General features: G+C 36.1%; 1 pseudogene; it reads left to right on the forward strand.

Moving 5' to 3' along the window:
- The first annotated feature begins 3445 nt into the window (after positions 1-3445).
- On the forward strand, positions 3446-17022 carry LOC143407900 (hsp90 co-chaperone Cdc37-like 1 pseudogene; annotated as a pseudogene).
- The last annotated feature ends 448 nt before the right edge of the window (positions 17023-17470 follow it).

The raw sequence follows: 17470 nt of genomic DNA on the forward strand, positions 1-17470 counted from the left end.
GCCCTGTTTCAAAAAAAAAAAAAAAAAAAAAAGAAGGAACTGGAGTTGTAGCTCAGTGTTAAAGTGATCTTGGGTTGAATTCTCAGTTGCAAAAAAATAAAAATAAAGTTCAGTCACTGCAGTGAGGATTAAAACATACTGCAAAAACTCAGCCAGCCTTCTTTCAGGTGGTTAGGTCAGCAGGAACACAAGGCCCTGAGAACCATGCAGAGTGGTCAGGATTGTGCAGAATGAAGCATGTAACGAAAGCCTGAAGTGGATGCTGCAAGTAATGGAAAAGAGCCCTGTCTGGTGAATCCCAAAGGGCAGAGCACAGTTAGGTCCCTTGAGACTGAGGCTCCTTGATTGTAAAAACTTATTCAGAACACAGGAAAAAGGTCAGTGGACTATGGCCTGACCTGGGGCTGGAATAAGCACAGGATAAAGGAAGGGAAAATGCTGCAAGGCAAACTACATGATGTACTGAAGTTGGAGGGAGGAGAAGGCAGACCACAGGGCTGATGAATAAGGGCTAAGCAGAAGAGTCGCAGGTGGGAGGGGAACCAAATATGGAAGTTGTGGGGTGGTGACTACAAGTATGGGAAGTGATGAGCAGAGAGGCTCCTCTGTCTATTCAGCTGTCTCAAGTCTGCAGCTTCCCCCTCCCCCACTGATGCTGCCCACCAGTCTTCCTGAAAGAGTTACTGTCATACTAAAGGAATCCCATGACAAAGATACCCACTCACATTATTGTTATTCAACCCTAAAAATAAAAAGAAATAAAGATACACAGATTGGAAAGAAGGTAATGAAACTGTTCTTCACAGAGGACATGATTTTCCATGTAGAATGAGCAATAGCACTCAATGATAGAACATCCCTGATTTAATCCCCAGTACTGGAAATAAAACAACCCTAAGAAATTCAGCTTCATTAGGAGATGCTATGAAGAAAATAAAGTGACAATCCACAAAATGCAAGAAAATATTTGAAAAACAGAAATGTGAATCAAAAATAGAGAACTCTTAAAATTCAGTGAGGAAACAACCCATTCTTTAAATGGGCAAAAGATTGGAGCAAACACTTTACCAAAGACATGCCAATGGCCAAGAAGACTTGAAAAGATGCTCAACATCATTACTCATTATAAAAACACAACCTGGAGCCTTAGTGAGATACCATTACTCATTTATTAGGGTACAATGAAAGACAAAACAGAGTAACAAATGACAGTGTCAAATGCTGATGAGGATGTGGAGTAACTGAAATTATCATTCATTGCTGGTAGAAATTAGGAATGGTACAGTGGTTTTGGAAGACAAATTTGGCAAATTCCTATAAAGATCCACCCACAGTTACCTTATGACTCAGCAATACCCCCACAGGGTGAACCTCATTGCGCTTGCCACTTTGCCTTGAATTAGAGCTATATCCTCACCATTTCCTTAGCATGTTACGTTTTGAGTTTTCATTCCTTTATACACAGATGTGTCCCTCACAGTCAATGCCCTCCTGTCCTCTGCCTCTCTACAATCACATCTAGGACAAATAGCATGGTACTCTACAATGCAGGCCTCGCCAAAATCTCAGTTTCTTTCAGTTGGCTGCACCACTCAGGAACGACAACTTCATGCAGTGTTCCTGGGTGTCTACTGATCTTATTCTAAGAATTTAGCCAACAGAAATGAATACTTATGTTCACATGCGTGTACACCAATGATTGTAGCAGTTTTAATTATAATTGTGAAAAACCACCTGTGCACAGTGGCCTACACCTGAATCCCAGCTTCTTGGCAGGCTGAGACTGGAAGATGGCAAGTACAAATCACCCTGAGCGATTTAGTGAGATCCTGACTCAAAAAGAAAAAGAAAAAATAAAGGGGGCAGGGAGGCTGGGGATGTAGCACAGTGCTTAAGCACCACTGGGTTCAATCCCTGCTACAAACAAACAAAACAAAACAAAAACACTGTGGAATAACTAGCTATAATGAACAATCCTTCAACTGGTAAATGTATAAATAATCTGTAGGGCATCCATATAATACTACACAGCAATAAAAGGAAATAAACTACGGATAGAAGCAACACATAGATGAATCTAAAATTGTACTAAATGAATGAAGCCAGATTAAAAAGGCAAAGACCCAATTTATATGTGATTCCCAAACAAAGAAAAACCAGAAGGACTTAGGAAGAGAAATCAACATCAGAAGATGAAGAAAGAATTTTCTGGAGCAATGAAACTGGTCTAACCTTGATCATGGTGGAGAGTACAGGATGGTATCCATTTGGCAAAATTCTTACCCATAGACTAAAAACAGTGGATTTGGGGGGTGAACTTCATTGCCCTTGCCACCTTGTGCTTGAATTAGAGCTATATCCTCACCATTTACTTAGTATGTTACTTTTGGGTTTTCATTCCTTTCTGCACAGATGTGTCTCTCACAGGCAATGCCCTCCTGTCCTCTCCCTCTCTACAATCACACCTGGGAGAAATAGAGTGGCATGTCCTATTCTACAATGCAGGCCTCCCCAAAATCTCAGTTTCTTTCAGTTGGCTGCACCACTCAGGAACTACAACTTCATGCAGTGTTCCTGGGTGTCTGCTGATGTTATTCTGATCTCAGATTGCTTAACAACACAAGTGCAGGATGTACTTACTCACCTCTATATTCACCTCTATATCAATCCCTCAAATAACATCCATCCTAGCACCTGGTAGGCTCCGGAAGCAATGCACCCAGGTGGGAGAATGACCAGCGAGCTCCAGGGGGAGGAGAGATGTGAGCTGTATCTTAAGAGGTGGGTCTGGAAAGACTAATGCACCATCAGGGCCAAGGGAAGTGGAGAAAGCACAGAAATTGCCAGGTGGCAGAGGTGTAAGTTGCCTCGGCATAGCCAGGTATCCGGGCACAGGCACTAGGCACCACTTACCTGGCCTTCGTAGGGGTGCCTGGCAGAGCTCACCACTACAGCCTGGTCAGCAGCCTTAAAATGAGTGGCAGCAGGATACCAGTGGCAGGTACAGCCACTATGGAACTGTATGCAGGCTAAGAAGCCAAGCTTAAGGACAGTTTCTGACTGGCGCCACTCCTTGACCCTACTCAGCCCTCCGCGGGCCCACTCCCATAGGACCTCACCCACGTACTCTTTCTCGCTGTACTGGTCTACCCATGGACACTCACTCCACCATGTTGTCCTTCTGCCTGTCTCTTTTCCATCTTTATTACTCATTTCCATGGCCCCATTATATTCTCAACTCCACAATGCATCCCACCCCCTCCCCATCTTCCTAACCCTACTCACCTTCTACATATCCTTGACAGATCCTCCCAAGGGGTTATTCCCTCTAGCCCCACCCACATCAGGCCCACCCTCAGTTATCCTTTTGCTGGACTTTGTGCTCCTTCCTCCTCAACAACCCTGCTGTTCTCAGTGTGGGCCCTTGGGGCTGTGTAGATACACCATGGCTTTGTCGATGGAGAATAACATTTCTCTGGTGTGCACAAGGAAGATGATGCCTGTCACCAGCAGGGCACCCAGGTACAGGCAAAGGTACATGAGCAACAGCAGGAACAGCCGGACATTGTGGTACCCCACACAGTTATTAACCCACTGACAATGGTGATCAAACTACCAGGAATGAGGAGACAGGCCCTGAGGTTCTATCTGGCCTGGCCTCCATCATACCCAAATGCTGAGGCCTCCCCCAATGCAGTCCTCTTGGCCACCTTCTCTTGGCCCTACACATGGGTTTCCAACTCAGGGAGAACCTGGCATTTCTATTGTTAAAGCACAGTTAGAACTCCATAGCTCATCAGGTCACCTATCATGAGTGAGGTCTTTAGTAAATAAACCTGCCTTGGAGCTGTATAGAGAATAACTCTGAGCCTCTATTTTCTCAGATACTGGATAAGGCTGGAAAGAACTCCCTGGGCCAACGAGTCTTCTGCACTTGGAAACCTGTGCAGGGTGTGCAAATGAGAGAAGATCCCTCAAACCCAGGAAAACCTCCAAATTGGAAAAGATTCCCAGAAGAGGGTGGCAGCTGACCTAAGGGTCTGTGTATCTAGTGTCATCAAGCCAGGGGATGGGACAGATGCTGCCTTTCCTTCCTCTGACTCCACCAGGCTCAGCACACATGTGATGCCCTTTGCATGTTAGCACCTGTGCAAACAGGGCCAGCCTTTAGGGACAGGTGCAGATAGAGAGATGATAACATATCTAAGTGACTAAGAGTGGCTGTGAGCCACTTTTATCAGTCTGGAAACACAGTCTCATACACACCCCTGGTCCACTTCAGCTGTGAGGTTCCTGGTCCTACTCGGGTGCCCAGTGGTGGGTTAGTGAGTGGACAGAGAAGAGGAGTACTCACCTCCACACAGATGTTATAATAATGACAGTGGAAGATCCTGGGTGGCCAGTGGTAGGAGCAATGTGGGCACCAGGGCATTTAAAAGATCCTTCAATATATCCAGGCCACATAAGGATGCTGCCTCAGGGTCCAGCTTGAAGAATCCTGGCATGGGAAGAGGTTTGGGCAGTGGCAGGAGGCCTTTCCATCATGTGTCCCCATAGAATCACTGACCAAAAAAAATAGTGGGGGAAAAGGTGGGCAGGGGAATCTTCATCTCTGTTGAGCAATCTGACCACTCCAATTGGCTGGCAGTCAAAGAGAGGGGGGTTCCCAGCCACAAGAGCTCGCTATAGAGCTCCATCCTTTGGAATAGTTATCAGTGCTTGAAGTCCTACGTGAAATGGGAAGGAGGAAGAGGGAACCATGTGGTTCGGAAGAGCCTGCTGGACTCTCTTGTCAATCTTCCCAGTTCTCCCTTCTAAAGCAACTGGAAAACCTCCAGGATTCTGTTTTTTCACACCTCAGTGGCTTGGGAAATGAAGTTCCAGGGTCCAAGTATTGATGACATGAAGAGAAGGGTTCCTAAGCCATAGGTGGGGTCAGCCCTTAGGGTGCCACCTCCTTCTCCCAGGGGTCTGAGGCCTTACCTTGATGCAAAATGCCCAGTTCAGAGATGTTCAGTGATACGAGGCTGCCGAAAATGACCAGAAACACCAGGCCAGTAATCAGGGCAAAGCCCCACTCCTAGTTCAGGTCAAGCCACCTGCATCTGAAACCAGAGCCAAACTCAGTACTAGTCTGGGGCAACCCAGAGCTCCCCATGAGGCCTGGATCACCTGAGGTCAGACTCACAGACCTCAAGGACTGATCTAAATATCCAGGCTACAGACAGACCATGAAGACTCCCCATATGTCACCAGCATTACCAGCCTCCCACAGTTCCCTAAATGCACCAGGCACCTAAGACCTCTGTGCTGCTTACTTCCTTCTTCTTAACTTCTTACATCTATTGCTCCAAGGCTTACAGAGTGTGCATGACTTACAAGGCTTGCAGAGGACTGGTTTGAGACCAAAGTAAATAAAGGAGGTCACTTTTAAATTCAAACCTCTGTAGGGCATAAATTATTGGCTATCTTATATTCTCTTAAATTATACTGCCCTGCTTTCTTAACAAGTACCTACCTAAACACTAGCACAGGAAGAAAAAAAAATGAAATGATCTCATGTATATAAGCCTTCTTTACCTTGATAATTTTTAACTGAGAATTTCAGGACTCTTGCACTCTTTAGAAATCTGGACTGACTTTAATCTCAGCCAAAATTAAACTCTGATCTGATAAAGATATTATTCATGCTCCTTTATTAGGTTAATTATAGCCCCACTGTTGTTTTTTTTTTTTTTTTTTTTTTTTGAATTTCTGTTTTCTCTCTGTTCCTCCCTTTTTTCGAGCTCATAGTTTTATGGTAAATTCCCATTTGATCCTACTACAACGTGGTAAGAGCCAGGTTGGCTGTCCATCAAAAGCTCACAGAAGGAGATATCTCCAAAGGAAAAAAAAAAAGTGGATATTTTTCTGGCATAGGCACCTAAGTTCTGTGTTCTCACACTCAGATGACAAAAAAACAAGAGCTTTGCTCTCAACAGTTATGATCCTGTGTGCTTAAATTAATATATATTTATGCACAGTCTTATTTTATCTAACCATGAAGGTTTTTACACTATGTTTTGTTCAAAGTCAACTTTTTGAAGTTTGGCTTTCAAAGACATTGGAAAATCTCCTTTGCAAAATCCTGAGAAGGGCATAGACATTGTGATGTTGAGAATAAATATGATAGCCATTGAGGATAAGTGGGACCTGATCCCTTGATTTTTAATGCCCAACAAAGCTGTCAGACTGTATACCTGGCATTTCCAATGATACAGGCCTGCCCTAAATTTAAGTCATAATGTAAAAATCTGTATTTTAATAACAGATTAAATCTAATAGAATCTTAGTAAACATCTGTAGCATTGCCTCCTACCTGTGAAATCTTCCTACAAAGAGCTAAAACATCTCTGTTTCTTGTATGTTTTATGAGTGTGTGCACACCTGTATATGGTACTGTTGTGTCCACAAGTGTATGTGTGTCCATATGTCACACACATGGTATCAAAATTGGCATAAAGAGAAATGAGTGCTCATAACTCAAAATTTAAAGAAAAATGGATCCAAATACCTTTTAGTTCTTGTGACATTTTAGAAAGTTTAATTTAAATTATATAAAGCAAAAAGAATAAAGATGCTTTTAAATTTACTAACTCACAAGTTTTCTAGGCTATCAAATAACTAACAGAGGGTTGGTTTCAATAAAATATCTAGAATGTAATATCCATTGCTTCTGGGATTTTTATTCAACAGAGAATAGATGGCTAATACTATTAACTACAGTTGTCTGATATCTTGGTTTTTACAGTTAAAAATGAGTAAATTAGATTTAGCATCAATGGGATTAATTATAAATGTATAAGAGAAAACATCTGATTAATGTGCAAAGTTAAAGGGCTAAAATATCAACTGCTAAATATAAAATAAAATCTTCTTGGTTTTTAAAATTCCATAAGAAATATGTTTAAACATGTGTGTTTTCATAAGTGGGTAAATAAGAAATGGCTTACGATTGCTTTGTTTCTGAATTCTATGTATAAAGACTACAAAATGTTTTACTTGGGTTTCAAGAAATGTACCATAAAAACATAAAAGTATTTCATCTATTTGAAGTGTAGTAATTTGTCTAAATTCAGTAATTTCATAAAACTTGTTTCAGAATATGAATTTTAAAGGAGTTATTAACTAGGAAAGAGATATAAGATGGCTCTAGGTATGTAAATATGTTTTAGTATGAAAAGTAGAAGGAAAAAGACAAGTTTCTGGATAAGTAACTCTCTTTTGTGGTAAAGTAAAAGTTGTAGAATGTTTAAGTAAGTTGAAGAAGGTTTGAGGAGGATAAATTTCAAAAAGTTTGTGTGTAACTAAGTTGGTTATATATAATTAGAAACAATAAGTTAAAGTTATTTAAGGTTTTTTTCCTAAGGTTGAATATTAATGTACTGATATAAACCAAAGGTTAATCTTCTTTGTGTTGAAGTAACACAGATTTCATAATTTGCTCTTATCAAAATAACTTCATGTGTTTAGTAAATTTTATTATTTAGAAAAACTAGTCATAAAGTAATTAGGGTTTGTACAACTCTGACTAAAGAACAACTTGATTTCACAGTATTACACTACATTACAGATTCTGAATTTTTCTTTAAAAGCTGAACTAGGTTAACTTAAGAACATCAGTGTAACTGTTGCTGATACTAGATTCTTTGTATACTAGATATATTCATATCTTTTAAATATACATAATTTTTAAATATAAAGCTTAGAATAGCATTTTATCAAACTTATGTTCTTAAAATTAAAATTTGAAGTAAAAATTTGAGATTATAAAAATGATGTTTCCTTTTTCATAGCTATTATACAAACTGAATATGTTTTTACTCTTGTTAGTTTCATCTTATATTTTCTTGTAAACTTTATAACTATTGTATTTTAATGCTTTCTCCCTACAGTGTTGTAAATAATGTTGCATTGGGAATGCTGAAATCTAACATTGACAGATGGGAGATAAGCACAAAGCTATTTCTTATCTCCTTAAGGAATACAAAATATCATATAGATGAGACTAGGACTTCATATTAACTAAGTATATAGTATACACACACCTGGAAATTATAATTTTCCCCTTATAAAGTAGTTTGGTGAAGCCGGGTAAGACATAAGTGAATGCAGTTGAACTAACAGGGAGAAGGTTTAAATAGAGGCCACTCATTTGGGTGCATCAAGGGCTTGTATAAATCATATAAATTGGTTCTAAAGGGCCACAATTTATACTATTTGCCAAAGTTTTGCATGGCTCTGGCATTACAACTCAGAAATATTGCCATGTGGTCAAGCAAATATGGCACAACATTACTCTTATCATGTTTCCAGGTGATTTTTCCAGCCAGTGTTTATTTCCCAGTTGCCACAATGTTATTCTATTCAGTTGATCTTAGTTTACTCTCTGGAAGCTCATCTACTTCATGGTTTTAAAGTTACTAAGTGTAATAATGGTTGAAAAACAACAATTAGCATGTTCTATCTCTCCTTAGTAACTCTCACATGCAGTTTACTTTACTAGGAACATCTTACCTTCTATTTTTCTATCTGCATAATTCTTACTTGTATTTTAAGATTTAGCTCATTCCACCTTCACTATGAGAAAAATTCTCCATTTTTGATATCATAATTCCGATCATATCTGAAACCCCCCTCCTTGCCGTACTCCTATAGCTTCCTTTTTTCTTATATCACACTATTGTAATTGTTGATTCACTTAATATCTCCTATCCTCAAGAAGTTAGTGTAAACATCTTCAAGAAAATATCTTGTCATAAAGACAGTCCTAGCCATGAATGTGATTAATAGGCACTTTAATATTTAGTAAAAGAAAAATATTTTGTTAAATCGTGGCCTTTTTTATTTGTTGTCTTTAGATACACATGGCATTAGAGTGTGGTTTGACACATTATATACATACATGGTCTGCAATCAAGTACAATTTTGATCCCAATCTTGTTATTGAACATGATGTGGAGTTACACTGGTCATGTATTCATATATAAACATAGGAAAGTTAGGTTCAATTCATTCTACTCTCTTTCCCCTCCTCCTCTCTTCCCTTCATTCCCATTTGTCTAATCCAGTGAACTTCTATACTTCCCCTCCCTAACCTCCTGTGTTATGGGTTAACACCTAAATATTAAGAGAACACTTGACCATTGGTTTTGGGGGGCTGGCTTACTTTACTGAGCATGATGCTCTCCAGTTCAACTTTTTACTGGCAAGTGCCATAATTTTACTTATCTTTATATATATATATATAGTGTGTGTGTGTGTGTGTATCACATTTTATTCATCCATTCATCTGTTGAAGAGCACCTAGGTTGATTCCATAGCTTGGCTATTGTGAATTGAGATGCTATAAGCAATGAAGTTGTTGCATCACTGTAGTATGCTGATTTTAAATCTGAGTTACGTTTATTTTTACTTTTATTTGGACATGTTTTGAGTTGTTAATCATTAAAACTTTAGGAGTATAATGCATTTGTGTTGATTAAAAGCAAAAAAAATTAACTGTGTTGTGTATGTTTCCTAAGGTAGCAAGTTTTCTATGCTTTTCTTTCTTCATGGATTTTCATTCTATATATCTCAAGGATAAATGATTAGTTCATGGACTATTTAGCTACATTATTTTCTTGCATTTCTTTATCATCCCAATCTCAAATGTACTTATGATGATAGTTTACATAATTTTTTAATTTCTGTCTGCAGAAGTTATAAAAACCAAATAACTGCTGGCTAAAAACTTTTATCTAATATGGATTTATTTATTTATTTTTAATGTGTTATATATGACAGCAGCATGCTATTCAATTCATATTACAAATATAAAGCACAATTTTTCATGTTTCTGGTTGTACACAAGTAAAACAAATATAGACTTCAAAAAATGGAATAAGAATAAAAATAAGTCAGATTTTTTTAAAGAATGAGATTGAAAGGGAATAGTATAAAAAGAAAAGAAGTTCCTTTAAAAATTCATTTAACCAGGCATATTCTTTGGGATGATAGCTTAGCAGAAACAATATAGAGAGATACATTTGGAATCTGAATAGAAATGTATCTTTATATTAATTCACATTCTACCTCTAATCAATTTTATTGCATATTACCTACTTTAATTTATACTTATGATACATTTGGAGTCAGGGCATCAATTTAACTTGTAAGAATTTAATTATATTTGATAATGTATTCACTTTTCATTATTCTGCTTATGGTTCTAACAATGCAGACTCAATGGTGCTTGCAATAAGACAGGAGGAAAATTGCTTGAGAGAAGCACCATGCTCTGTTCTGTCTCTGTGCCTGCCTGCCTTACAAATCTCACTGAACAGTAATGATTTAGTGTTTTGATTATTACATGTACAACATATCTATGTGAAAAGATATTTTTAAAATCTCATCACAGATGAATATTAACAGCTGAACTTTTGCAATTGATCTTAATACAGAAAAAACTGTCTTTGAATCCTAATTGAGCAGAACTGTAATCCCCTCAAAAATGCTCCTGTTCTTACTAGTAGAACTGTATTGCAAATATTTATTCAATTACTGATAATGTTATTATGCACTGAATTGGAGTCCCCCCAAAATTCATTTGCTGAAATCCTGAAACCCCAATGTGAATGTATTTGGAGATCAGGCCCTTTTTAATAAGGTTATAAGGGTGGGGTTCTAATTCAATAGAATGCATGACCTTATAAGAACTAGTTCACTAAGGTGTCTGCAGACAGAGGAAAGGTCATGTGAAGACACAGAGACAAAGAAGCCATCTGTAAGCCAAGGAAAGGTCTCAGGAGAAACCTAACCTTCCAGTACCTACTTCTCAGACTTCCATCCCCCAGAATTGTCAGAAAATACATTTCTATCATTTAAATCACCCAGTAGATGGTGATTTTTATCACAGCCCATAATAACTAATACAATTATGCTTTGGGATTTCAACAATAAAAAGTGTGTAACCTTCAATTGATACAGAAGTACCCACATAAAACATTTGCTTCTGTTTTTTAGCCTCAAACTTTTACCACCTGGCCACTAACAAAATAAATTGACAACATTTTACCCTAAAGAGCCACTTTTCTGCACTGAATTTTCATAAGATTTATCTGTTCTTTTAAAGTAGCATTTACTATAATTCACAATCTATTCTTTGCTTTATTAATATTCATTCTATCACTGCTACTAAAAAGAGCAACACATATAAAAGGGCAAGATATTTTATTTTCTTCTCCATTTATAGGACTGAACCTGCTTCCAAAATAAATTATTATGAATTAATGATGGGCAAGGGTGGAAAATAAACCCAAATATTCCAAAAGTGAGTTCATCTTATACAGTACTTATTTTACAAATGGATCCAGATATTAGATTCCCAAGCCAGAGATCTAGGAACCAGTTTCTGTCTTCCCTATATTCCCATCATATAGATAATGGGAAAATGCAGTCAATGTTACCACTTGTAATATTAAATATCCCCCCTTGTATCCCTAGTGTCATCACTCTGACTTGGCTCGTCCCAATTTTTCCTAGAAAACTCCAGTCAGCTTTCTTATTTCCTGGCTCTGTCTTACTTCATTTCCATCAACATTTCAATTCCAGTTAGAAGTGCTCTTTAAAATTGGAATGAACATGCCACTCACATGCTCCAAAGATGTCACAGGATTGCAGTGGTTTTGGCTAAAAAGTTTTCAATTCTTGCTTTGGTATATATCTTGTTTTATAACATATGGTTTCTAATCTTGGGAAACAAACTATAAATCTCATGAAAATGTAGGCTAGAATGGTGGTATGAAAAATTAAGTGTGATTAAGAAGCAAAATATTCTTATGACTGAAATTTATAGTCTTATCAAATTGACTCTAAATCTTTGTGGTTGATGTTATTTACTATCTTAAACTTATGCGAGTAAATTAATCAGATATAGATGTAACACATGAAAATTAATAATGCAAATGATTGTAAAAGGCAAAACATTTAAACTAGTAAATTTTGTACTGTACCATACATTAAGTGGATCTCAATATTCCTACTCCTTCATCTTTTCTCTGGATGTGTCTTAGGAGTTTATTGATGCAATTAACTAAACTGTGCTTCAATTATTTTGATATGCAAATAATGCACATTAATAGAAAATAGATAAAGATAATAAAGTCAATTTGTATTTTGAGGCACTGATTTTAAATCTAAAAACTTTAAATACTCATTCAATACATATTAAATATTTTATAAAGTTCTGGTATTGCTAAAGGCTGAGGGAGGTTAAATGGAAAAATATAATAATCATCATCATCATAATAATAAACAATTATCAGAAAGAACACTATCCATATTTCATAAATATAATTTAACTTAGGAAATTATAGAAGATACAAAGCAAACAGAAAAAGACAGAGGGAAGGGAAGTAAATTTAACAGCAAGATAATATATTGATCTTTTAGAAAAATTATTTGTGCATAATAATTATATAGAATAGTAGATTATATTGTGAAATATACATACATGCACATAATTTAAGCAATTTCATTCCCTAATACATCTCCTTTTCCTACCCTGTTTCCTCCTCCTATTCCCCTTCCTCTACCATAGTGGTCCTCCCTTCTATTTTCATGAGATCCTCTCTTTTTATAATTTTTTTTTCTCTAACTTCCCTATATGAGAGAAAAAAGGACCCTTGATTTTCTGATTTTAGTTTATCTTGCTTAACATGATGTTCTCTAGTTCCATCCATTTACCTGCAAGTGAAACATTTTTTCTCTACTTTGTGGCTGAATAAAATTCATTGTGTATAAATATCAAATTTTCTTTATCATGTTCACCTATTGACATATACCTCAGCTCATTTCTTAACCTGGCCATTGTGAATTGTTCTGCTATAAATATAGGCATGTGACAAAATTGATCTTTAATCACTAAATATAAGAAGAAAAAGAAATTAGGGATCATTACTTTGCTATTTGGTGATAAAAATCTTCTTCGTCAGTTTTGACTGCTATACCAGAGTACTGTAAATGTCTTAATAACAATAATTTGTTCATAGGTTATATATTGTTGATATTGGGATCTGTTAACATTGTCCTTCCCCACAAAGGAGAGATCTTAGAACCCTACAAGAGCACTACAAATCTATAAGGTAAAAACCATGACACACCAGATTCACAGAGCTGGAAAGGAAGACACATGAGCAACATGAAAAGACAAGGGAAGAAAGTACCACAAACAAATCAAGACAACACATCATTAGAAGCATTGGCAGCTAGAGCAGAAAAAAAAAATTACAGAGAAAGATTTTAGGATATACATGGTAAAACTGTTCTGGGATCTCAAAGAAAATATAAGAGAACAAATACAGGCAGTGAAAGATCACTTTGACAATGAGCTTCATAAACAAATCCAAGAAGCAAAAGATCACCTCAACAGGGAGATAGAGGTTCTAAAAAAATACCAAACAGAAATCCTTGGAATGAAAGAAATAATAAACCAAATTAAAAACTCAAATGAAAGCATCACCAACAGAGTAGACCACTTAGAATATAGGACATCAGAGAATGAAGATAAAATATATCATCTTGAAAAGAACAAAGACCACACAGCCAAAATGATAAGAAACCATGAGCAGAACATTCAAGAAATACGGGATAGCATAAAAAGACAAAATTTAAGAGAAAGGCAAAGAGGACCAAACCAAAGGAATGAACAATATATTCAATGAAATAAAATCAGAAAACTTTCCAAACATGAAGAATGAATTGGAAATCCAAATTCAAGAAGCCTATAGGTCGCCTAATATACAAAATCACGACTAGATAGCTTAGATACACAAAGAGATTTCTAATAATTATGGAGCCTGATAGTACAAGCCCCAGCCTCTAGCAGAGCTGAGTCTGTTGAAAGACTCTCTGCAGGTGTGCAGATGGTTGACGTTTTGTTTTGTTTCTTCCCATGACTGAAAGCAAACAGAGAGGAAGGAAGCTCTTCCTACTCTTATAAGGACAGTAATCCTGTTCATGTGGGCTCCACTCTCATAACCTTATCACCTCCTACAGACCCTTCTGCCTACTACCACCATGTTGGGGGTTAAGAGTTAAATACATGAATTTTTGATAGATAAAAACATTCAATTCACAACAATGACAAACTCAAAACATTAGTCCTCCTGGAAGAATTGAAATTTTATTTTTATTGCCTCAAAATGCTTTCTGGTTAACATTAATTTGTTCTCAGAAAACATGAGTTATGAACAATAAATTTTGTGGTCATATAGGTTGCATAGCACTTAAAATGCAGTAAAAGAAATATTAACTTACTCTCTATTTAGGACAGTTGCAAAACACACAGCTGATTCTCACTAAAGCTTATTCAAGTTTTTAGCAAATGATCCAAAACTACTTTTGAGGCAAAAATAGCAACATTTTTATCAGGTAAATTGATGTTTAAACTTTTATATGAACATATCTAATTCAAAACTAAACATTCCAAATGTACCTTCAATTTAAATGATTGTTGAAAGTCAGTTTTAAATATTCAGGTGTTATGATGGTCCCTGCATTTTATATAATCATTCCACTTTCTGTAATCTTAGCTGAGAAGAAAAGCAAAATGGGATTAAAAGATAATGTGAATGTAAAATATTTCACAGTTTATATTTCAACTACTCATTCTTAATTTGGGTTATATATTTGCTTTTTTAAAATAGATAATAGAATAAATTTGCTAGTAAAGAAAAGAAAGATTATGACATTATTAAAATGCATTATGAGAAAAAGAATCCTGGATGAAGAAAAAGCATATTAATCATTTTTTGGGTTTGAGTCTCTGTAATTGAGATGTTTGTATTGTGTGTCTCTATAAATCTTCAAAAACTACAGAAATACATGACACACAAAGCAGCATTTTTTTTTGTAGTCATTACCTCTTCCATTTTTTTTCTTGAGTTATTATCAAAGATATATTCTTTTCTAATTTATTTATCACAGAAATATATAAAGCACCAAAATAAACTTAAACAATGATTTACAGGTAGTCTTACTAATGCTATTTCAGAAACACTTTATATGTATTTTTATAAATTCAGTATCTAATTCTGAGAATAAAATTCTCATCAGTATATCTTGAGATTGGAAAGGTGAGAAGATGAATATTAAATTCACAGGAAAGTCAAAAGAAGTAAATAAATTAATAAAAATCTTGACTGGTACATTATAGTAATATCAGTTTAAAATAATAAAAATTATATTATTACCTGTTTATTATGAACCAGTGTTGTTGACTAAAGAATAATATAGACAGTTCAACAGAATGAAATAGTGAATTACACTTCTCATAGGTAAATACAAATATTCATATTAAATAAATATTAGTTTTGAACACCATTACTTTGGCTAAAAGATTTTCACATTCAGTCTAAAAGCTTACATTTGAAAACCAGATTTAATTGAAAAAAATTCAAGTAGAAATAGAGAAAGACAAAAATCTATATTATCTGTGGGAAGTAAAACACTGAATAAGAAAAAAAAATTAACACTTATTTAAGAAGGTTTATGTGAGAGAGAGACAGAAAAACAGAGAATGAGAGAAGCGTACATATGTGAACAAAAGCAATGTGAACACATTCTAAAATTAACATAATTTTAGGTGTTTTTAAATTTTTTTTTTTATATTCAGGAGGTAAATGAATATGGAATACAAATTGAAAACTAATTTAAAAGTTGCAACAAAATAGAGATAAGAGCAGAAATACAGGGAAAGTAGGTAAAATAAATGAAGATAAAAGCTAAATCTTTAAGAAATATAATAAAATTCATATTTACATACTTATCACAGTTGACAAAAATAGAGAGGCATTTTGGCCCTGGCACGCCGGGGCAGCTGACTCAGTGGCGCAGGTTCCAGTCAGTTAAGTGGCGGTTGCAGAGCTGGGACCAGTAGGACACGGAATAACGGTGGCTGCTGCTGGAACCCTGGAACCTCCCTGGGGGCCTCCCTCGGGCGGAGGGTGAAGCTGAGGAAGAGAGGGACATGGGCTCGTCTTTCTCCCCGCTGCCCACCGCTGCCAGGCGGTGGCGCCCAGTTGTGTAGCCATGTGATTGTGTTGGTTTGCCAAAAGCAGAGTTTGTGAAAAGCTCTGTATTGTGCAAATGGTATCTTGCCAAAGATCATCAAAAACTTGGTATTTTGCACTACAAAACTTTTGAGTCCTTGGATCAGGAACATGCCAAAGCACAAAGAGCAGTATCAGAATTGAGGTAAGGAGGAGAATGGCGAAAGAGAGACGACGCTTTAATACATAGAGAGAGGCTGTGTCTGTGGAACATGGATGCCATTAGCAAGTATGTTTTTTTTTTTCTTTCTTTCTTTTAATATTTATTTTTTAGTTGTAGGTGGGCACAGTATCTTTATTTTAATTGTATGTGGTGCTGAGGATCGAACTTAGTGCCTCCCGTGTACTAGGCATGCACTCTACCACTGAGCCACAACCCCAGCCCCAGCAAGTATGTTTTTAATAACACTTTTATTAATCAAGATAAAAGAAACAGAAGATAAAGATAAAATCATTTATGCAGAAATATTAACAAAAAAATCATTTCTGCTCACCTCGAAGCTGAGCAGAAAGGGGTGCTAATGGAACAAATAGCACATCAAGCTATTGTAATGCAATTTATTATTGAAATGTCCAAACACTGTAATGTGGATTCAAGGAGGTGTTTTCGTTATTTTTCCAGAAAGCCAAAGCAGAGGAAGATTATTTTGAAGTATTCAAAAATGAACTTGAAGCTTTCCAGTCAAGAGTAAGACTTTATTCTTAATCAGAAAGTTTTCAACCTAGGTTAGTTCAGAATCATGTTCCCAATTCTGATGTTGGATCTATAGGTTTATTAGAATTCTGATCACAGAATCCAAATTTTCTTCAGTACTTTATCAATGTAGCTCTTTGCAGTTTAAACTCAGTGGTACATAAAGATGATGAACCCCAAATGATGAACACTGTATAATTTTGTTAAGACTGCTGAGGCTAAGTGCTATTTTGTTTTTGTTATGTTATGAAAGGAAGAATTTGAGTATTTTTTGTTTTGACACTTTTATGGGTGCTGCACTTTATTCTTGTTGGTTTTTGATGGGAGGAAAAGAAAAGAGTACTGCAACATATTTTAACTTTTTTTTCCTTAATGTACTGCTAGGCTTTTTGTTTGTTTGTTTGTTGCTATTGTTTTAAAAGGAGGAGTGGTACTTTATGTTGTTGGAAGCCAAACTGAACTCATCCCTGCCCACCCCTATCCCTGGGTTGGATACTAAATTTGCCTTTACCTAATTTTTCTCAAACTTTTGAATCAAAGTATGAAAATCTGCACAAATGCATTGTTTACAAAAACTGGCTGATTCTAGAAGGCATCTGCTATTTATATGGGTATGTATATGTTCTATTCTAAAAACAATAATTAA

Source organism: Callospermophilus lateralis, chromosome 10 (genome assembly GCF_048772815.1).
Source record: "Callospermophilus lateralis isolate mCalLat2 chromosome 10, mCalLat2.hap1, whole genome shotgun sequence".
In the NCBI taxonomy this organism is placed as follows: Eukaryota; Metazoa; Chordata; class Mammalia; order Rodentia; family Sciuridae; genus Callospermophilus; species Callospermophilus lateralis.